This window comes from Lagenorhynchus albirostris, chromosome 19 (assembly GCF_949774975.1).
Source record: "Lagenorhynchus albirostris chromosome 19, mLagAlb1.1, whole genome shotgun sequence".
Classification (NCBI taxonomy): Eukaryota; Metazoa; Chordata; class Mammalia; order Artiodactyla; family Delphinidae; genus Lagenorhynchus; species Lagenorhynchus albirostris.
This window is the reverse complement of record NC_083113.1, coordinates 58,050,549-58,074,369: the sequence shown is the minus strand read 5'-3', so window position 1 is coordinate 58,074,369 and position 23,821 is coordinate 58,050,549. Positions and strand designations below refer to the sequence as shown.

The 23,821-nt window shown below is 50.1% G+C and overlaps 1 protein-coding gene across 1 annotated transcript in view; it reads left to right on the top strand.

The window, feature by feature from the left end:
- The window catches only part of C19H16orf95 (chromosome 19 C16orf95 homolog), a 438,566-nt gene that overhangs the window by 391,230 nt on the left and 23,515 nt on the right, over positions 1-23,821 (top strand). Inside the window, exons 18-19 of the mRNA XM_060129824.1 lie at positions 3,770-3,854; positions 19,329-19,485. The gene's annotated coding sequence lies outside the window, so the exon portion shown is untranslated. The remainder of the gene's footprint in view (positions 1-3,769; positions 3,855-19,328; positions 19,486-23,821) is intronic.

Here is a 23,821-nt window from a genome sequence, read left to right as displayed (position 1 = left end):
ACAAAATAAATGTCCATGAGCCCATCCTGATATAAATAGATGATTGAATAAATAAATAAATGGACGAGAAGGGACAAATCCTTCCTACAAAAGAATTCCACATAATAAATGTACAAGGAATGAGGGAAATCAGAAATCATCGTTAGGAAGAGTTGCTGTGGCAAGATCTGATGATGCTGAAGTTAGTAGGTGGGACTTTAAGAGAAGCAGAATAGCCGCAGAGCCTCAAAGTGTCTCCCCTAAAAGATTTATCGATTGCTGTGACGGCTGTAGCCGTATGTCCACAAATTCTCGGATACTCTGCCCTCCAAGACGTGCAGCTTAAATATGGGCTGGACTTGGTGACTCTCTCCTAACCAAATAGAGTATGGGAGGGGAGAACAGGGAACTTTCAGTGGAGGAAGCTGGCAGGCATCGCCCAAAGTGATCAAGTGATCGTCACCCATGATAAGCCATTCAGACAGCATGCACCTCCTGATAGGTGGGATGAGAAGGACACATCCATTCTGTGACATTCTTCCCCCAAATCCATATCCTCAAGTCTAATCATGAGCAAACAGTACACAAACCCAATATAAGGGACATTCTGCAAAAGATCTGACCAGGACTCTTCAGAGCATTATGGTCACAAAAAAGAAGGGAGGTCTGGGAAACCGTCACAGACGGGGAAGCCTAAGGAGATGTGACAACTAGATGTGACGTGGTCCCCTGGATGGGATCCTGGAGCATGAAGAGGGCCTTCGTGGGAAACAGAGATCCCAGTGAGGTCGTGTCTTAGTACTGTAGCTGTGTTGGTTTCTCCATCTTGATCAAGGTCCACGGGTCAGGTGTGAAGTTACCTTTAGTGGGTGGACTGTATTCAGAAACTCTCTTTACTAATCTTGCAACTCTGAAAACCTAAAATTATTTCCAAACGGAAGGTTTTAAAAATATACGTGTTCACAAGTTTTCTTCCCCTACATTGACTATCACCATGCTGTGATAAGATCACTTACTTTTAATAAAAGAGGAGAAAAATGAGCTGCCACCCTCATATGCTGCCTGGGGTCAGGGGGGTGGGTACCACCTGGAACAACCAGTTTGGAAAACAGTTTGGGAAGAGCTGCTGAACCTAATCTGAGCCACCGTAGGACGCAACAATCCCGCTCCTAGGTATGTGCTCAGCAAAACTGCGTGTGTATGTGTGGGTGGGGGGGTACCGAAAGACACGCGCAGAAATGTCCATAGCAACTTCATTCAGAATGGCCCCAAACTGAAAGCAGCGCAAATGTCCATCAACACGAGGATGGAAAATACGTTGTGACGTATTCGCACACCGGAATAGCGTCCAGCAGAGGGTCTCAGAGTGGGGTGCAGGGACCCTGGGAGTCCCCGAGACTCTTTCGGGGGATCTGAGAGAGCATTTTCATAACATCACCAAGATCCGTTTGCTTTCATACTCCCATCGCAAGAGCATCTGGAGGAGAATTCCAGAAGAACTCCTGCGTGACGTGACATCGCAGCAGACGGGATGAAGGGGCAGATGTGAGAGCCCAGCTCTCCTCTGTTGAGTGAGACACAGAGAGATTTGTAAAAAGGCAAAACAAGGGCACTCCACTCACTGCATGTTTTGAAAATGTAGTCATTTTTATTAAAACATGTTATTTATAATAACACGTAGTGTGTTTATTACTTTTCCAAATAAGCTAATAAATATGTTTCTAAATTTCTCCATTTTGTTAAATTTCAGTATACATTCATAGACATAAAGAAAGTGGAAGTGTGCTGAGACCAAAGGCTTTGAGAAGTGCTGCCGTTTCACAGTGAGAAAGTCGGGGCTGCACGCTGCGGGCCGGACGGGCATCACAGCCCTTATGCTAAGTGAGAGGAACGGTCGCAGCCCGGTCAAAGGCTCAGAAACAGCCAGAACCTCTCCTGCGAGAGCGACCAGAACAGGGGGCTCCTCTGTTGGGGGGAACGACCTGGGTGGGGACACAGGACAGCCTTGAGGGCTGGCGGGCGTCTGGCTCTCAAGCCGGGTCATGGTTACGCAGGCGCGTCCGCTTTGCAAAGTTTATAGAGCTTAAGCTTTGCGCCCTTTTACCCTATGTCTGTTATCCTTCACTCAAAAATCCCCCCAAAGAGGGACGCTCTTGTCTTAACACTTGAAATAACTGCACTGCTGGACACTCAGCCCCACGGCCAAGCTTTGGGACCAGCTGGCCCTGAGTTCACTGACTAACCTAAGTCACTGCCCAGGCCCCTGGGCTGGTGATCGGGGTCGGGGTGGGGACCCACGGGAGTGAAATCACGCCCCCCACCCCCCTGCCACCCCGCTCCTTCCTCCCCTGCATGAGCAGCTGGCCCGTGAATGTCTCTTGACCATGAGGTCCCTTAACCCACGCAGGGAAGGAGTTTGCTGCCCCACACCTCCCCCCACGTCAAGCCCGCCCTTGGCGTCAGTGGCCAGGAATGTTCAGTTACTGCCCCAGAAAACCGTGCCGGCTCCAAGACCCACCTCTAAACTGCATGGGATACATTGGCCTGGGCCCCCGATGGCCCAAGCCCCTCACTTATCATTGTTACTCATGAGTTCAGGAAACGTGCTGCTGGATCTTTCCTCTCCCGACAAAAATGCCCCAAACCTCCGTGGGCCTCCCTGCCCGCCCCCAGGATGAATTACACCGGCTCGTAAGCACACGACTGTCACTCCCCTGCTGCTCACAGCTGGGGCCATATTTCAAATAGCAATTAATTGACGACAAATAGTAATTAATGGGCCACATTCCTCCTTCAGTGAAGTACACAATTCCGTGCTCCTCGCACTGGGGATGGGCCACACTCTTGTTTTCTTTTAATCTGATTTGAAAGAGGAGCGCTCTCTGGGCGGCAGGGACAGAGCCGGGTCCCCTGTGAGTTCATCGGTGTGGCATGCGTGGCCTCACTGCGCTCAGATATGAAAAGTCAACCGTCAGGGCCCTGCAGGGGCCTCGGGGGCGCGGGTGAGGAGCTTAATGAGCCGTGGTCCCAATTTATTAAAAATCATAAATATTCTCCTTGGAGGCCGGGGGCAGCTTCTGGCTGCTGTGTGTATGTGTGTACATGTGTGTGCGTGTACATGTGTGCACGTGTATGTGGGGGGGGACTGATTTCCTTTCTTTTTGTTTTTTGAATTTTATTTTATTTATTTTTGTATACAGCAGGTTCTTATTAGTTATCCATTTTATACATATTAGTGCATACATGTCAATCCCAACCTCTGTGGGACTGATTTTCAACGAGTGTGACCAAGCAGGCAAACCTCACTTGGAAGCAGGGTTTTGGATGTGGCCCACGTTTAAGTGCATGTCCCAGCATGTCCCTTGAGAAGGCCCCTCACCTTGCTTATGACAAGAGTGTCATGAAGTAACTGTACATCCTCATTATTCACTTGGCCCAATATTTGCTAGGTTCCTACTGGATTCTCAACCGTGTGCTCAACACAGGAAATAAAAATGGGTCAGACACGGCCCTTTTCATCAAGGAGTTCACAGTCTCCCTGGGGAGAATGACAGGGACATTTGACATGTGGGGACATAATGATTACATAATAATAGTAATAAGAACCAGCATATTAGGGTCACAGAAGAGCATTGCAATAACGTAAACATCTGTGATACAGTAATGTATGCATTTCTTGACAAATACATTCAATAACAAGATGTCGACTGTAATTTCGAACGAGGATAGACAAAGTTTCAAGGTATCCACAACAACGGAAATGTGATATGAAAATATCTGATTTCTGCAGGGGAGAAGTTTCCTTGGTGCTGCTACGCTGCCATCATTTGCTGCCCGCATTCATGTCGGAAGCAACATCTATGATTCAGCGAGAGGTTAGTGCAAATAGCGGTAGAATGTTTTTCCCATCCTAGTTTGTGGCCCTCCTGGGTTCCCCGTGGTCCAAGGGTGCAGGTCATGAACCCCTGCTGCAGGAGGTGAGAGCTGCAGTGCGGGAGAGGCCTGGGTCCCTGAGCTGCACTTTGGAGGGGAGAGCCGCCCGCTGGCCTAAGGAGTGACGTTCAGCTGGACCCCTGTCTTTGCTTCTGAGTCCCGAGCAGCAAGCGGAATGGGGGGAGAGCAGCTCTTAAAATCCTAACTGAACATAACCAGTTCCCAGATTCAAATTCAACCCTGTAGCTGGTGTTCTGGTGCTTCACTGCATTCCAAGCGGGTCTGTGTGTCACATACTCCGTCTCAAGGGAGGAATAAAGGCATCGTCTTAAGATTTGCCAAGGCATGCAATTACTTGAAAAAGCCCCAAACAGTCCAGGCCAAAGAGCCTTTTTTCTGTGAGCAGTCTGGAAATCTAACTTTAGACGGTGTAGTTGAAATTGCTTTGAATACAATAGGGATGGAAGGAAGGGAGAGCTAAGAATTTTCAGTGGAGCGCCTTTATGTGTTAAGTGCTGTAGGAGATGCTTTGCACTGTCTCTATCTCACTGTACACTGTCTCTATCTCACTGTACACTGTCTCATTTAGCTGGAAGGCTCTGGCGCTGCCTCACTGCAGAAAAGCATTTCAACGGATTAGGGTGCAAGTAGCACATATCCAGGCTAGTTTAAGCGTTAATTTGAATGTATGGACCCATATAAGTGGAGAATCCAGAGGTCAGGCGAGCTTCAGGCTCGGTTTGTTCCAGCAGTTGACGGTGCCACCAGACTTGTGCTTCTCTTTCTCTAGGGCAGCTCCACCTACACAATGACTTCCCTCGAGGTGGTCAGGTGGCTGCCAACTGCACCAGATTCCACGCTTCCTTCTTCACCTACAGGAGAGGAGACGGGGTGTCTCCCCCACCTCACCCAACCCAAGTCCCGAGATTTGCTCTGATTGGATGGGTTTATGTTGCAGCCCCATTCTTGAATCCATAACGGCGTCAAAGCACGTTGAAGTATGTGATTTTTCCAAACCACCTGGGGCCTGAACAAATCACATGACTAGGAGGTTCAGGTTCCTCGCAGGAAGGAAGGAAAGAAGGGGGATCACAGATTCTGAGAAGCAGTGAATTACAGCCACTGCAAACAAAACAAAACAAAACAAAACCCCAACAACAACTAACAATAACAGCAAACTTCTGATTATCAAACTGCGTGGGTCCAGTACCATGCTGCATAACCATCGCATTCTGCGCGCCCTGCAGGCTTTATCTCATTTCAGTCTCAAAACCCCTCAGCTGTAGACACTTCATCTCCCCATTTTGTAGATGAGCAAACTGGGACCCAAGAGGTGCGGTGCTCTAAGTGTCTGTATCTCGTCGGCGTCAGGTCTCCTGGGGAACCAGGTCCAGACGCCTCCCTGGAGGCCCCGCCCACTCTCAGCCTTGGTTTCCCCATCTGTAAAATGAGTTGGGGTAACTTTATCACCCCTAAGGGCCTTCACCGTTCTGATGTTCTAGGCTGCTTGAATCTCACCCCTCTTGGGAGTTGAAGCCTTGGCGCTCACCCTCTGTGTTGCCTTTAGCATCCATGACCCCTGGGTCTTGGGCTCCCTGCGGATGACGTAAGGAGCTCAGAGGTCGGAGGAGTGGCTCTGTGAGTGGCGGTGCTCAGGGCACACACAGCATATTTCAGGCATGCCTTCTTGGAGGGTGGGGAGATATCAGCACCCCTTCCCAAGGGTGGGGTGGGGAAAAGACTCCCCATCTCAAGGGAAAAGTTCCTAGTCTGTCGGCCTAGACACGGGGAAGGAAGCCCAGGAGCAAAGCTAGCCTCACCTGCAGCCTCTCCACACGTGACAAGGGCTGCATTTTAAATGCGCTTTTTCAGAAGAGCATCAGGTGAAATGGTCACCCAAGCAGGGGGCGACCCGGAATAGCCAACTGCAGGCTGCTCTTTCCTCGAGAGCATCTGGGGCTTTCAGCTTTGCTGAGACACTGTGTCCCACAGTAACCAGGTCCATCCAACCAAACTGACGGATGAAACAGAAAACCTCACTCAAAGCCAGGGAACTTTGCTTTCACAGCGTTATAACCACTGAGGACCAGGACAGACATTGGCTTAAGTGGACATATTCATGCGTCAGTTACAGAAGAACTAGAACACTGATTATGTCAACTCAATCGTCACCAAAGTAGCTTTCTTCATTATTTAAAATTTTTATTGGTTTATAACATTATATAAGTTTCATGTGTGCAGGATTCCATTTGTACTTCTGTCCACACTCAGCATGCTCACCACCAGAACTCTAGTTTCCTTCCGTCTCATACTGTTGACTCCCACCACCCGTTTTGCCCTCCCAGCATTATGCACAATATCTGAGATACAGAAGCAACCTAAGCGTCCATCGACAGAGGAATGGATAAAGAAGATGTGGTACATTTGTACAATGGAATATTACTCAGCCGTAAAAACGATGAAATCTTGCCATTTGCAACAACATGGATGGACCAAAATATCTTTTGAAAAATGGATTCTGGGGACTTCCCTGGTGGCACAGTGGTTAAGAATCCGCCTGCCAATGCAGGGGACACGGGTTCGAGCCCTGGTCCAGGAAGATCCCCCGTGCCGTGGAGCAGCTAAGCCCGTGCACCACAACTACTGAGCCTGCACTCTAAAGCCCGGGAGCCACAACTGCTGAGCCCACGTGCCACAACTGCTGAAGCCCACGCGCCTAGAGCTCATACTCCACAACATGAGAAGCCACCGCAATGAGAAGCCTGCGCGACGCAAGGAAGAGTAACCCCTGCTCACCGCAACTAGAGAAAGCCTGCGTGCAGCAATGAAGACACAACGCAGCCAAAAACTAAAAACAAAAATAAAATGGATTCTGGAGTCAAATGCTCACTCACTGACTACCTGGCAGTTTGTCCAGACATGTATGTAACGTGGTTGTCGACCATGAGAGCAGAGTCAGTGGTGTGCTGACTAGTGTTAACAGCCAGTTCTCTGGGCGGAAGCAGTGCTTGCTCATGGCCATGGTGTAACTACTCTGTCTGTGGCTGATTTCAAGCTACCTGTGGGACCTCACTGGGAACACATAGTCATCAGGTCTGGAGAGCCCATGCTGGGCGACTCCAGCACACCACTGCCTGGAAGGAGTGTACCATTCATTTTTCATGCAAACTAGGATGGCTTGGAGGGTACAAAGGGAGCGCAGTTGATGACTACACTGGACAACGGGCATAAACCAGGACACTCCCAGGCAAAGTGGGGCGCACCGGTCCCCCTCATTAGAGATCAGAGAGACCTGACATCCTCCCATTTTTCAGATGAGGGAAATGAGACTCGAAAGGCAGGATAACTTGCCCAAGATATGGAATATGTTACCTAATATCCCAACTGTTGTACCTTCATCAAGAGCACCTCAAATGGCAAAAATGAAGAAAAATAATACCAGCTGGCTGCACTGGGAGAAAAGCCATAGTGTCTGCTGGATGCAAGAGGAGACCAAGGGGGTCTACTCAGGGTCTTCGGGGAGAATGTGCACTGGCTACACCTAGTGATCCACGAAATTGCTCTTACCCTGAATACTCGCCCATCACCTGCCCTCTGAAGGCGGGCGCGCATCAAAAGCCACACATTAGGCACGCGCACACCCTGCCCTGTGATGTGGGGCAGGGGACAGCGGCCTGCGGGGGAGGAACCTGGGTCCAGCCTCGTCTCTGCCTTGACTGCCTGGGGTCTGCAGGCTCCTTGCTTCTCCTCTCCTCTGCATTTCAGATTCCTTACTTAACATAAGGACATTAGCTTAAAAGGTGCATTTTGTTTTGCCCAGAGGATGATTTTGTTGTGTTTTTTTTTTTTTTAAAGAAATGCACTTAGGACCTGTGCCCACCAATCCTGAAACATCCCCACTCCCCGGCTCTCCCGATCCTCTGATGGCTTGTTGCACTTGATTAAGTTCCACGACCGGCACATTTCCTAAACCTAGGCTGCCAGATTTAGCAGATTTAGTGTAAGCTTGTCCCATGTCGTATTTAGGACATACTTATACTCTAACAAGTACTCTTTTTTAGTCTGAAATTCAAATTTCACTGGGCATCTTGCATCTTATCTGGAAATTTTACAGAGGCGTTTGAGCGTCACATACCTAGACTAGAGTCTCTAAGGCATATTCCAGCTCTAAACGTTCATAAACATCCACTAATTCATTCAACAAGCATTTACTGGTTACCTATGGCATGTGCATTTTTGCCCTCTGGAAAATACAGTGGAGTCCTTATCTAAGCCCAGAATCTACGTAGTTCAGTCTCAAAAATCCATTGCAATCCAAATACACAGTATACCAATCAAAAGTAATTTCAGAATAACTCCAATACTTTACTTACTTTTCTTTAAAACCACAAAGGGACTTGGACCTGCCATCCCTAACAGCATGCTTGGAAACACCCTCCTTGTCCTCCTTTCCCTGTGTGCCCAGATGCCGCATCAGAGCTGTGCATGCTGAAAGTCCTTCCCAAACTCCACTCTGAGCCCTGAGCCACTTTCCTCTCCCCCCAGCCCCTCATTCTATTATTATGCTATAGACCTAGCTGCTCATTCTCTGAAGACTCTCCTTTGGGAAGAGAAAGGCAGTGTTGGCGATTTTAGAATATTCTGCAGTGGACTCAAGGGACAGAGGAAACCCATGAACACATCTGTGTTTGGAATTTGTGTCCTGTTATCTGAGCATTTGGAAACCGTGTTCCCGCCCTCAAGAGAACTTACCAGCTACACAGGGCACAAGATATACTCAGTAAAATAAGTTGAAAATAGAGTTGCAGGGCAGCAGCATTTCAACACTGGGAAATAAATACGAAAGAAATAAAACAGAGGAAGAAGTCAAGGTAGGCTAGAGGAAGGCAGACGATGTTCTTGAGTGATCCGTAGCTGACAGCATCGGGCCACTGCCTAACTTCTTCCAGCTCTCGGCACTCCCATCTCATTGGTGGAGGGCTGTCCGAGGTCCCCAGAGTCTGTTCTGCCTACACACATGCATGGCGGGACAGAGTTCCAGGGACTTAACCGCCCTCCCCCCACAGGAGCAGCCCGCAGTCAGTGACTAATGGGGGTGGCGTGTCAATACCCCAGCTCCCTCCCTTGGGTGCGACAATCCTGAGGTCTGTGCTCTACATCATTTCCCACATGAACTTGCTTGATAGTGACACCTCCAGCCCTCCCCAGTTGACTCTGTCCCTTCTCTGGGTCCCTTCTCCACCTGCCCACTCCCCTGCTGGTGTTCCCTAGGATCACCACCCAAATAGACAACTCACATTAGAATCCTTGTCCTGGGGCAGCTTCTGGGGATCTCAAACACGACAGACACGAATAGCCCAAAGGATTGGCCAAACTCACCTCTGAGGTCAGAAGGAGACACCAACCCAGGAAGGGAAAGGTCCCAGAGGTTTGCCTAAAGAACATATTTCCTGCAGGTAGAGGCCTGCCATTGACCCCTTCCCTCTCGAGAGCTCAGCAACCCAACTGGAGTAGGTGCACCCTCTCCTCCCACTCACAGCTGGAGCAGAGGAGCTCAGAAAGACGTGGGGCATTTCCCCACGAATTTCTCTTCCTGGTTTTGCCTTCTCCCACCTCTGGCTCTTTCTATTCTACAAAACAGAAGCTGGGATCACAGCTGTGCTTACTAATGGGTACTATCTGAATAAGGATGATAACACCAATAATAGCAACATATCCTTAAAGAGGGCTTACTCTGTGCCCCGCACTGGGTGAAGCACTTTACATACATCGCTCTCCCTCCCACCCCCGGCGTTTCATCTTCACAGCCAAGTGATGTGGTACTTTTAATATCCCCACGTTACATATGAAAAGTGTAAACCTCTGAGGCTCAGAGACATTAACTGACTTTCCAAGGACACACAGCAGGGATGGGAGGAGCAACCTGGCTCCAGAGCTCACGCTCTTGAGATGCCAAGACCAAATGGACCATGACCACGGAGGCCATAACTGACCCAGAACCAAACAGAGGCAACCAGAGAGAGTCCACTCTAACTAGCCTTTCCTGGACATGCCCTTGGGTGCAGTTGACCGAAGAGCAGATGTTAGCCTCCGGACTCTTCATCTGGTGGGTGCGTCGGCCTCAAGCTCCTCAGAGGTTCCAGACAGGGAAACAGCACAGCCTCTTTGGTGTGGAAACACGTGCTGAGGGATTTCTTTCAAGTTTCCCATTATTTCCTAGTTTTTCCTGGATGGAAAACCCACGAATGAGGAAGGTGGTATGCTTCAGCCCCCAGTGCCTGACAAAATCTATAGGGCAGAATCAGCAGTGGGAATTAGAGAACGCTAACCCCTCCTGGAATCTTCCGTGGAACGGATTCAAGCTGCTTCTCATCTTACCCAGAGCTTTCCGCCCACTACTGGAAGAGAACACGACGTGTTGCGTTTCTGAACCACTCGATCCTGTGATCCACCGGTGGTCCCCACGCGCTGGCTGGCCAGCCTTTCATCGTTCTTCCCCGTCGACAGCTGCACCGCCTGGCCTGCTGCTGCCTGCCGGGGAGACCTGTGAGGCCGCCTCAAGGCGAGACGTGAACCCGGGAATCTCATAAGCATTTTGTTCACACAACTTGGCCTTCTTGTGAACTCGCAGCCCGCTTCTGTTCAACTGACCCCCAAATTGCCTGGGTCACTGAGACAGGCCTGAAGGCCGCGGTTATAGCCCTGAGCTTGGGCTTCCAGCTACAGCCCAACACACATGGGCTCGGAATCCTGATCGGGTTACGGAATGAGCGAGAAAAAACTCTGAATGCGGACAGAATCGTGCAGCCAAACTGGCGTCCCCATCCCACTGGAGTGTGTGGGAACCAGAAGAATCAAGCCTCGATTGGCCTGTTTTCCCTAAGAAAATGGCCACAAGGTCATTCTGCTGGAACCTCCTGCCTTGAGATGGTTCACGTCAGCCCCATTCGGAGCTCCGGCTGATGGGAACCTAAACATCTAGAGAGTCATCACGCCTCTACCAGGGAGAACCCTGAAATGTTCTCTTCTCGTCGGGAGCAGAGGAAATGCCTTCTGGGGGAGGGCCTGTAGGGAACCCAGACGAGGGAAGGGACTCAGCATTCAGCACCCCCCACCTCAGCCCGGAGTTGGTCCACACAATAAGGAAGGGACAACTGGGCGCTAGGGGATGTGGAGCTGGGGAGAGCCCCAAAGTGGGGTTCACAGTGGGTGCTGGCCCCCTCGTCACCGTGTGACCCTGGGCCAGTTGCTTTCCTTCTCTGGGCCTGGGTTTGCTTGTCAATAATAACCATAACAGTAACAACCACAATAATAATAATAATTGCTGACTTTTAACAGTAATCAGTGCCCTTGTCCTGTTGTTTGCCTGGATCGTCTTCCTTGAACACCCCAACAGTAATGCTGTGAGGGAGGCATTAGCATCTGTCTGTTTTTATCGATGGGGAAACTCATTTCACGTGCTTAAGAGTAATCTGCAGCATTTGTTTAAACAAATGCAGAGTCCCCTTCCATTCGATGTGCCAGGCGTCTAGTATTCTGCTGCAAAGAGTCTACGAGGTTCTGGGAAACACCGCCAAACTGAATCGGGAGGCCTACGCGTCCTACCCGCCAGCCCCCTCCCCACGCCCCGTGAAGCGTCCCCCTTGTCAGGGCCGGGAAGCTTCAGGCTTCTGTGAGACAATGTGGTCGCCATATGCAGGGCACCCAGCACAGGCACGCTGGGTAAATGTTATTACAACGATAACAATGATTCCACTTAGGATAACAACGATGGAAATCTGCATTAAACGACTTTAAACCGCTGATACCTTCCCCTTTCCCCACTCACAGAGAAGAAAGGGATGCGAATTTGTCACTTGAACCAGCAGCTGTGGTTCATCTGGACTTCATCTTTTCTGCTATCATCATTATTAGCAGGATTTTTTTTTTAATGAGTAAGTTTTGAACTACCAGGTGTTTTGAATTTTTGTCTTGTTCTCTTGCATACAGGAGGAAATTCAAATAGAGAGCGACGTATTAATAAAAACCCAGTGGGAGGAAAGTGCAGCCTCTCCCCCATGGGGGTGCCTCTGCTCTCCCTGCGGGTCCCCCAGTTCTGGCCGAAGTCCCCAGCTCAGCCACTAGGAGTCGATCTGGGGGGTGTAATCTATTCCCCAGGCACCTGGCTGCTTCAGGCCCCGAGTCATCTGTGAGCTCACACAGCTGCAGCGCTGCCCCCTCCCCGTGAATTCCCACTGAGGGTAGACTCAGTGTGATCGCCCCCTTGCCCTGAGCTGATCCCTAGCAAGGAGGGCACAGACTCACAGGCCTGTCCTGGTTATTCCTGTAGAATCTGCTCCCCATGCTAGCTGGGGAAAGAAAGCAGAGAAAGAAGATGCAGTCTCTAGTGGGACCCCTGAAAAAGTCCTGGACCAGCTCTCCACCATGAGGAATAATCGCAACCGAGCACGCTGCCCCATGCGGGACCCGGGAGAGGCTGTAAGTCCCAGCTCGGCCCCACGAAGGGGTCCTGGTCGTCCCCAACCAGCAAGGCTCAGAGAGCAGCTAACCCAGGGGATTGCAAGGTCCAAACGCATGCCCCTGCCCAGCGACGGGCACAGATGGCGCCTCTGCACAGCCTGGAAGAAAGAGGACGTCGGCCTTTCCCCAGGGGAAAGTCTGTCCAATTCTCCGGGGCTCTGGAGTCTGCTGGTGGCTTTTCCAGGCTCATTCTTATCTCCGAAAATCTGGGCAAGGACAGGAGGAGGAAGCAAAGCTGGGCTTTCTTTTTTTTTTTTTTTTTTTGTTTCTTATTGGTAGCTTCGGGGAAAGGGTCTGTGCAGGAGGTTGAAATTAACTAAAATGAGGTGGGGATTAGTGTGGGACCCCACTGGCCAGGTAATCCTGGGAAATGAGGGCGGACTTCAGCTCAGCACAGGCCAAGCCTCCCTTCTGGGACAGAATTAGACTTAAGAAGCCACTTGCTGATAAGGGTTAATCCATGGCTAAACGGGACGGTACCAGAAGCAATTAACATTCCTCGACTCAGTTTCCCTTTGTCTGCAGAGCACTTGCTCAGGGAGCACAGTCCCCACTTGGCCGCAATGAGTGCATCCACTCGACTTTCCATCCAGCATTGTCTCCCCGGGGTGGGGACACGCTGGGGCCGCATTTAAGCTGCTGTGTCATCTGGGTCACCCCCATCTCCCTGTGTGCTTGCCCTAAACAGGGACTCCTGAGACACAGAGAAGCACTGCAGATCAGCAGAAGGCAGTGTCAGGGATTTTCTGTGATGGTTTCCAAAACAGAAATGGAATGAAGAAGCCAGTTATGGACTGAGAGTCTGTGGATGTCGAAGGGAAGACAGTTTTTCCCGTGTTTTGGGTTTTTCTTTTTTACTGACACTCACCCCTCACTACTCCCAAAACAGACCCCAAATGTCTTATCTCATTGGGAAAATTACAAAAAACGAGAAGGCCAAAGAAGGTTCCGGAATGCAAAACCTCCAGAACGTTCAAGTAACGATTAATGAGGAACAAGAACAAGTCAAAGAAGGAAGCCGGTCCACGTGCGAGCCTCGGATGGAGGCGTGGTTTCAGCGCCACGAGAGTTTTGTGTCTGATTTGGTCTGGGAAAAGAGAACTGGGGGTGGGGAGGGGAATGTTCTGGAAAATGAATTCTTAGTGGCTGTGAAAAGTGAAGAAGGTGGGGTACCTTCCGTTGTCATAGATTATTACGTATTATTTATAGCTTATTGCTCACTATTTACTTATGATAGATTATTATTTAGTTATTATAGATTATTATTAAGCCCCTCCTTTAAATGAATGCATCCCTTCACAGTGCCTGATTCCAGATTCTCGCCTATAATTGCACTATTTTGAGATTCAGCAATGACCCGAATGACAGCCCGGCTTAGTTGCAATGACCCATAGTGGTTAGCAACAGCCCCTGTACGACACCTGCGTGAGTGTAACAAGTCACTGCCACCCTGCTGGCTGCGTCCCGCTCCCCTGCTCCCCTCTCTGCCTGGGCACGAGCACGACGTCTCCCACTGTCCTGCTGTGAAATTACAGATTGCCGGTATTTTCCCAGCCTGGCTCCGCCTGGCTCACCACACGGCCCTGTCACCGTTTCCTCTAATAGCTGTTATGCGCAGAACTTCTTGATATCCAGTTTGAGTTTCCTTTGCCTCATTCATTCCATTCGTCTTAACTATGCTGCCCAGCACCACAGAGTAAGTTCCCACTTTCCTTGGAAGGAAAAGGTTCTTCTTCGTTCGTCCGTCCAGGGCACTCATTACATGTTAATTGTAGATGAGAAATGTCAATAAACAGAGGGCATTTCAGTTTAGCAGTGGCCACTGTGAGTCAGAGCTAAGAGACAAGTGGGGGAGCTTGGCATCCGTTGAAACAGAAAGGTGAGGACCGCAGTCCTAATAGCCAGCATCGAGCCACAGTTAAGGGGCTGGAAGCTCGGACACGCTCGCTCTTGCTGTGTCCTCAGCACAGCCACATGAGGTCTGCATTACAGTGTCCATCTATCACAGACGTGGAAACAGAGGCTCAGAGAGCTAAAGTTAACGTGCCCAGGGTCACACAGCTCAGAGAGAAACGAGCTCCTGACAGCAGATCCTTTCTACTGCCTTCCGTAGATGATCAGAAAAGGATTGGATCATGGGTTGCTCTCCTGGTCCAGTAAACAGCTGAAGTTGTGTGTTTGTGTGAGACGTCAACGAGGGAAAGCAGGTGTGGTACCAGCAGGCTCAGGACGGCGTCCAGGACACCTTCGGGACGGCAGGTTCCCTCCGTGCCTGGCACTGAGTCCTGGGCCTGCTGTAAATCCAGAGCCAGGCCCATGCCCTGGACTCACCTTCAAGTTCCCTTTGAAACCTGCAACACTTCTTAACAAAGTCAAGCCTGTTTCCTTCCTGCTTCTCATTTTTCATCCACGCTCATACCACAAAGACCCTTTCAGAAAACACCGTCAGGCACAAACCCACCAGCCTCACCAAGAGAATTCGAGATAAGGTTGAAAAACCCCATTCACTGAGGCCAGGGCTTTTCCCGTTTTCCACAAACCTGGCCCAGGCTCCCAAGCCTGTTGCTCCGTGGTATGTGAGCACCTCGTTCCTTTGGGTGGGGAGGGTGGGCAGGCTGCAGAGCCTCGGCTGACTAAGGAAGGAGAAAGAGGAGGGGCTGTGTGGAAACTGCATCTGAAGTAGCTGTTATAATGGTTCATGTTCACGGGGGCTGCCCTGAGCCAGACACGGCACTAAGAGCCGCTCACACATCGTCTCCACCCTTGTTATCAAATGACACACTCGGCACTTAATGCTGTGTAACAAATGACCCTGAGATCGCAGAGGCTTCCAGTAGCAAGTATGTGTTTCTTTCTCTCAGATCTGTAAGCCGGGTGTCTCTGCTGTGGGCCAGGTTTAGATCTGCTCCACGTGTTGCCTATTCTAAGACCAGCAGCTACACGGGCATGCTTTTCCAGTGATGGTGGCAGGAATGCAAGAGGGTGAAGAGGAATCCACTGTGGCTCTCCAGGTCTTGGTTCAGAACTCACGCTGTCACTCCTGCCCACACGCCACTAACCAAAGCCATCACCAAGGGGGAGAGAAGTACACCCCAGCCACAGTGACGGCCAGCAAGGTACAGAGGAGAGGCTGTCGTGAGCAGGTAACAGAATGGAGGAGGAACTGCAGGCTGACAGAGGTAATCCCTGGTGAGCAGTGGCAGGGCCAGTGGATGGCTCCAGAGCCCAGTGCCAAGGTGGACGCTCTGAACTGGAGGGAAAGATGCTCCAGTATTCCAGGCAGAGGCCCTCACCGCCTCAGGGTGGCCTTCTAGACCAGAGCAGCTCCCTTTGTCACTGGACGCAGCAGAGGACAGATCTTTAGTTGGAGCCGGACTGCAGAGGTCCAAATCCTGGCTTTGTGTGGCCTCAGTTTCCTTACCTGTAAAATGGGAGCAACACTGAACCTACAGCACAGGGTTACCATGAGGATAAAAGGGGTTGGTATTTATGGAATGCCAGAGGAGTGCCTGAGCCACAGGAAGCGCTGCATGAATTTGCGCAATCTCACGGAATCAAACAAAAACGCATCCATCACTGCAGGCTGGGCAGCGAGAAGGCTGGACACGTGACAGTCCAGGCTGCAGGCGTCAGACGGAGGGACACTGCGGGCTCACTGAGCACCTTCCAGGAAACGTTCACGGGGTCTTAAGGAGCATGAGACCCAGTCCCTTGTGTCTCGTCCACCCATGGGGGGGATCTAGCCTAGCGGTTGAGAGTGCTGCTTTTAGAGTCAGTCAGCCTGGGCCCTGGTGCTCACGGTGTGACTTTGGACAGAGACCTTGCACCCTCGGAGCTCGGCTTCCTCTTCTGTGAGTTCCACGTTGGGCCAGCGTCGCTGGGGATGAAACAAGATGAAGAGCGGCAGGTCAGGTGCAGGGAGGGGCAGCGGGGAGGCCCGAACCGTGTCCTAGTAACGCAGACACTCGAGGCACAGACAGGCAACAGTGCCACTGTCCTCACTCGATTCTGTTTGTTTTGTGAGATAGTTACTTTCCATAAAACATGTTTTCATTTTAACATAAAATGAAATGAATCAATTAATGAATTTTTTGTATTACTTAGTTTTATTTTCTAATGTGATAAATAGGATAGGAAAAGCTCTTCAAGATCCTGAATCAAAGGACCTGCTGTAGAGCACGAGGAACTCTCCTCAATACTCTGCAACGGCCTATATGGGGAAAGAATCTAAAACAAGAGTGGATATATGTATACGTGTAACTGATTCACTTTGCTGCACGCCTGAAACTAACACAACATTGTAAATCAACTAGACTCCAATAAAAATAAGAAAATCCTGAATCATGTCTAAGCGTGTCAAGTGTTCCTGGGATTAAAGGTTGGAGAACTGTTTGTTGTAAGCAGTGATTCTGAAGCCTGGCCGCACACACTGGAATCACCTGGGTCCAGCGCCAGGGTGTGTGATTTAATCTGTCTGCTGTTGGGCTCAGGTGCCAGGATCTTCAAAGCTTCAGGTGATTCTAACGTGCTTCCGAGCTGCGAAACCAGATCCAAGGCCCTTGAGACTCCAGGTTGGAAATGCAGAGTCCTGGGCCCCACACCAGACCTTCAAATAAGCGTCTGCATTTGAACAACAGCCCTGGGAAAATTGCTCACAGAGCCAAGTTCAGGAGGTGCTGCTTTAGATGATCTCTGACCTCAAACTCCGATCGCACGCTGCCTGTTGTCAGCTCTCTGTCTTCCACGACCAGGTTGCCATGGTTAGTTTTCCTTTCTGCAGTCTACACAGGGGTTGTTTTAAAAGAATACCAGGTTAGACCCTTCAAAATAAGTAAATAGAAATGATTTTGTAGTTACAGATTGTATAGATTACCCACAACTAGTAAACTTCTCTCTCTTTACGTTCTCGTAACTTAAACACAGACAAAGTATATTTACTCTTCCACTGAGGGAGAGGGAGAAAGGGCTGACGGCTTCATTTCAGCATTCTCTCTGAAGGAGAGTGAGTTCCTAGCCCTTAACTCAAGAGAAATGCTTCTTTCAACAGGGATGTGTGCCATTGTTTAAAAGACATATCATCTCTTGGGCTTCCCTGATGGAGCAGTGGTTAAGAATCCACCTGCCAGTGCAGGGGACGTGGATTCAAATAAAAATGGATAGGAAACAGAACTGTAACTGTGACGGAGCTGATTCCATCAATATTCATTCAGGTCTTGTGATTTGATTCTAGTCGTTTATGTGTTCCTCAGTTTCCCTATTTGTGAATTTTGGTCACATTTCCATTATGACCATCTGTTAATAAAATGCCACATCTTTCCAAAAAAAAAAAAAAAAAAAGGTCCAGGAAGATGCTGCAGAGCAGCTAAGCCTGTGCGCCACAACTGCTGAGCCTGCGTGCTACAACTACTGAAGCCTGTGTGCCTAGAGCCCGTGCTCCGCAACAAGAGAAGCCACCGCAGTGAGAAGCCCGCGCACTGCAACGAAGAGTAGCCCCCACTCGCCGCAACTAGAGAAAGCCCACGCACAGCAACGAAGACCCAATGCAGCCAAAAATAAATTAATTAATTATTTTTTAAAAAGGCATATCATCTCAGCAGTAAGATTTTCCCAAGAACTTTTCGCCATCCAAGGAGGTGGCTCTGGTTCAGTGATAAGAGCTGTCTTACATGAAAAAATACCAATTGACTCTCCACCTCACCCTGTTAGGAGCTGTGTGACCCTGGGCAACTCACGTCGCCTCTCTGAGCCTGTGTCCGCAACAATCAAATAGTACTAACCCCAAGTATCTCACACGGGTGTGGCGGAAAGGAAACAAGCTATCAGGTGTAAACATTTCAAGAGCAGAGTTCAAGATGCATTATTGTTTTGCATTATTATTTTAACTGTAAAGTATGATTGCACAGGGAATGCATGTTCCATATACAGACTTCAAGAGGAAAAAAACACAGAGAAGTGCAAAGGATGAAACAAAAATTGCCAGAAATCCCATCCCAGTGTTTAAAAAGCTTGTCAAGCCCATGAGGGGGTAGAGAAGTGTTTACCACATCACTCTGTAAGGAGTCCTGGCTTTGGTGGCTCCACATTCACGGGCACACGTGCCCGTGGGTTTATGCGTGAGTTGGGTTAACACGGCAGTGTGCAAAGCAAGGGCTGGTTGAGCTCTTCTGTATGTTTGAATTAGTTCATTATTATAAATGGAACTTTGAAAATTAATCTTACGGTATGTTAATTTTAGAATAAAAATTTTGTAAATGACAAAAAAAAGAGCAGGGATTCTGTATTCTTATCCTCTTAGACATGTCTAGCACATTTAATGCAAGTGTTCTGTTCATATAGTGACTGTTTCTCGGGACTTAAAGCTTCAGCAATGGGGCTGCCGGCACCTTCAAAGGCTTGTCGGGCTCCTAAGAGCCTCCTCGTTTGCCCGATGTTTCTTTCAGGGAGTGAGTCTTAGATTTCTTGAGCACAGGGTGGCAGGGACAGAACGTGTGGGGTGCCCTCGAGTATCGGGGTGTCCCTTTCCTGCTGGAAGTGGGGTGACAGCAGCCAGAGGTTAGGGAGTCCCCAGCAGACGTCGGGCAGCAGGCTTGGGCGCAAAGCATGGGCTCCATCACTCATACATAAGTTTGTAATAAGGGATGTTGCTGCCTGGTTTACAGATGACTTTTTTTTAAATTTCATTTTATATTGGAGTATAGTTGATTAACAGTGTTGTGTTAGTTACAGGTGATTTTTCAGCTTGTCCAGTTAAACAACTGGCCCACGTTTACAGTGAATTAAGTGGTAAAGTGGGCAAACTGGTCGTGAAGACAGGTCTGCAGGCTCCAGAGACCTGAGCGTTACGTGACTCAGCCTCTCTGCTGAAGACTAACCTCGGGACTGTCACTTTCTAACAGGGAGGCTTAAGCCTGACAGACTCCACCTCCTGCTACACTGCACTCTACCCCCTGGACAGTGACGCCCTGAGGGAAGGGTCCATTTCTCTCCATCTCTGCACCTACACAGCCCTGCACGCACGGGCCCGGATGATTCCTGGAGGAAGCTACCTCTTCGGTGAGTAAGATTCCGGTCGGTTAGCATCATGGGTGGCGTTTTTTCCCTCTGTCTTCACACATTGCTTTAGTGTCATGGCTTCTACTGGTCTAGAGGAAGGGTTTAGGAGTAAAACACAGAACCTTGGACAGCCCCGGACCCACCATTTTTAAAGGAAAACTGGTCTGAGAACTTGTTTTTCAAGCTGGCAAATGTCGTACAAACGAAGAGAGGTGAACGTAGAACTGCTAGCTGTTATGTTGCTTCTCAGGACATCCCGACACCAGAAGGGTGTGGTCAGTGTTTGGACATTGGCTCTGGTGTGTCTCGACTAGCTGGGAAAACTGTCCTTGAAGGACCATAAACAGATCTGAGCGCTAACATCATGGGAGTCCTTGCCATAAACTTTTTGGTCTGATGTCAGTGTCCCAAGGGACAGCTCTGAATCAGGCAGAACGGCCAAGTCACCAGACCCAGACTTGTAAAACCACAGGGCCCAAGAGGCCGAGGATGATGTATCAGTCAGGAAGGGCCAAGACACGCTGAAGTAACAAACAACCCCCAAATTCTGAGGTTTATTTTTTTTTAAAATAAAGGCTTATTTCTCGTTCATGGGGCAGGTCCATTGTAGGTCAGCAGGGCCCTCTGCTCAATGACTTGATAATTCCAGTTGCCCTGTGAGGCATGGGGGATGTGGAGGGTCTCATGGCAGCACTGAGGCACCCCAGCCCAGAAGTGACCCATTTCTCACTGGCTCATGACTCATTGGCCTGAACTAGTCACCCAAAAAGGCAGGCAGTGCAATCCTACCAAAATCCTGGACAGGAAACTACTGGAAATAGTTGGCAAACACAGCACATGTGGATATGACAACCACATGTAGCTGTTAGATTTCTGACCGATTGCTAATGGCTCACAGAGAGCGGGGTTGAGAAGGGTTCAGAGGTCTGCCGGAGAACATGAGCTGACCAATAAGCCGCGCCTGGGGTGGGTGCTGGCCTGGGGTACTGTGTTCCAGGGAAGTGCCGCTCTGGCCAAGACCAACTTCCTCATCTCGCTGATGAGAAACCTGGGGTCCCAGAGGGAAAATGGCAGTCCGGGTGACCAGGCTAGTTAGTGGCAGAGTGAGCTGGAGTCCAGGCTTTGTTTCTCCTTTCAGCTTATTTATCACGCTACTACTTCTAGGACTCGGCCGAAAAATCAGACCATTCAGAGTTTTCATCTCCTCCCTCTGTCACACACCAAGGTTCCTTTTCACTTATTAAAAAATAAAAAAAGGCAGGGCTTCCCTGGTGGCGCAGTGGTTGAGAGTCCACCTGCCGACGCAGGGGACGCGGGTTCGTGTCCCGGTCCGGGAAGATCCCACGTGCCGCGGAGCGGCTGGGCCCGTGAGCCATGGCCGCTGAGCCTGCGCGTCCGGAGCCTGTGCTCCGCAGCGGGAGAGGCCACAACAGTGAGAGGCCCGCGTACCACAAAAAAATAAAAAATAAAAAAAAATTTTAAAAAGCAGCGCGGTCACTTTGTGACCCATTCCTCTCTCTTCTCAAATCTGGAGGCACTGACCCAGGGGGGTCACATTGAATGCTGGGTGTGGAGCTGTTGATGTGAATGAAAAAAACAAACAGAGGAAGAAGATCTGGCTGCATCTCCGTTGTTTGTTTGCAAGACTGAAACGATCCTGTCCTTATTTTTCAGTGGAGGGTCATGTGGCTCAGCCACACGCTGGCATTTGGGGCTGTAATTCCCACCAAATGAGTCAGCAGAGAGAAGAGCACAGTTTTTCAGCAGACGTCTTTGAGTTGGTGCCCACTACCATTAAAAAGAAGTCCTGTTTATAACGCGACTGTGTAATAAGCGCAAAGCCCCGTACACCTCATACCCAGGGTCATCAGCGTCCCGGGGACCTGACCTCCCCGCCCCCCGCACCGCCCCCGCCGCCACCGTCAAGGATAGACACAGCCGGCTCGTTCCAGCATGGGAACACTCACTTGCTTCCTTTTCGGAGGACAACATTGGCAGCACTTCTCAGTGCTGGAACACCCATAATGACCTTTGGAAACTGTGACTTATATTCCACCCTGGGATCCTGGAAGAGTGTGCGTGTGCACCTATACACACGCACGCACACGCACGTGTGCCCACGTGCCCGTGATGAGCATGTGCTGCAAACGTGTTTTTGTCCACCTCAGGCAGGAGCAGCTTCAGCTATAGATACAGACAGCCGCAGCCTGCCTGCTGGTTCAAGCGCTGAACAACTGGGGCTTAAATGCCACTTCCAGCCCAGAAAAGGAGCCCGTCCATGGCTTATTTATACTAATGTGTAAATGACTGACACTGGTTTTTTTGGAACAAGTCTCAGTAGGGCGGCGCTGCTGAGAGTGCACAAGGTCACAGAGGGTTAAAGGTGTGTGTTAAAGGGGAGAGGGAGTTGCATTAAAATAAAGGAGAAAAAGCACAAACAGAAAGTGGTATGGGACGGAAGGCAGACTTTCTCCTATCGGATACTTGCCAAGAACAGACGTGGATCTCATCATGACTGTGGTCTGAGCTGAGACCCATCCAGTCTCTCCTCACCGTGCTTGCTTGGCTGGAAAGCTTCCGGTTTGGGGCTGCACTAGCCCACGGGCTTGGTGTTGTCCCCGGGCTTCTCTTCTCTCAGACCACCCCCAAAGCACACCTGCGTCACTCCATTTAGACAGTCTTTTGCAAGCAACAAACCTGGGCTCCCAAAACCAAACCTCGTTCTTTGACGTGTTGTGTTGAAATAAAAGGCAACCTGCAGAGGGGTGTTGGGGGCGAGAGCGGAACGGGGTGGGATGAAGGACGCCGGGGATGGGAGCTGGGTCTCTCGGAGTCCCGGGAAGGTGGAGAGAAATCCACGGAAGGGGCCTGGCCACAACCGCATTCAGGGTTACTTGAGTCTTTGTGCCTTTTCCCTGAAGTGCAGCATCTCACAAGACTAAAAATGTATCATTATTCTCAGGCATGGAAAAATAAATTGGGGCTGGTTTGGCTAATGCAACTCAGATGCGGTGCCTCTCCTCCCTTCTGCTGGAGCTGCGAGGCCTCGGCCCATATCTGATCTGGAGGAAAACCCACATCTCAGGGGCTGTGATACGCATCTCCGCCCAAGCATGTGTGTGTGAGTGCGCCTGGCCGCCCGCCGATGTCAGGACATGTGCTTGGCAGAGCTCTGCGGGGGCAGCCCCAGGGGGTGATGGACCCGTTAAGACGGCGCAGGTAGGATACAGGTGAGCTGGGCCACACCCCTGGCCGTCTGCTGGCCCAAGGGATGCCCGTGAAGCTTGTCTCTCATCGCTGCACGCGGTGGAGAAGGCCCTGGGTGGTGCTGTGCACCTCTGGGAAGCAGTCCCAGCAGACATTTCACCTCAGCCCTTGGTGGTGAGGTCTGCAAAGACCGTGTTTCCAAATAAGGTCGTATTCACAGGTTCCAGGGATTAGAGCTTGAACATATCTTTTTGAGGCACACAAGTAACCCAATATGGAGCTCTCAGACATATTCACTCATTTAATACTCACAACAGCCCTATGAGGTGGTCGCTACTGTTATTTCCATTAGACAGATGTGGAAGAGAGGCTCAAAGAGGCTAAGTTTCTAAGCCAACATCACTCAGCATTTTAACATGCAGAGGCGGGGCTTGAACCCAGGCAGAGTGCTCCCGATAGCTTGGGGCTACTATGAATAGCGCTGCTGTGCTCGTCCATGCACAGGACTTTGGACGTGCGTTCTCTTGGGGTACCATCTAGAAGCGGGTATTACTGGGTCCTATGGTGAGTCTGTATTTAACCTTATAAGATAGGCCGTCCTGTTTTCTTCACAACGTGTGAGAGTTCTTGTTGCTCATATGTTCGCCAGCACTTGGAATTATCAGCCTTTTTAACCTTACCTGTCCTTGTGGCCGCGTGGGGATATTTCATTGTGGGTGTGATTTGCATAAAATGAGTGCACAAAATAAGATGCAAAGTAAACAGAGAGAGAAAAAGAAATGCATCTGAAGCATTCAGATCACGCTTCATAGCCAGGAGGAGTGCTGTACGAATACTGAGTTGTGACAAAGTTTCATCTGTGATGAAATGAGAGCCATGAGAAAACACAGCCAAGGGGGCAGGAGAACCAACAGAAACCTCAGCTCTCGCCATCCAGATGCTCTGTGAATTCTTTTCCCTGCTCCATTCCCTGCTTCCTGCTCCCATGTTTGCAGGCTTACGTGTCAACTGGAGCCCCAGCTTGGCCACAAAGAGGGTCCTTCACCTTCAGAAGAACCTGCGGCCTCGGAGAGCTGGAGAAATGGGCCACCTGGCCCCGCAGTGCCTTCTGAGGAATCTCCGACTCACC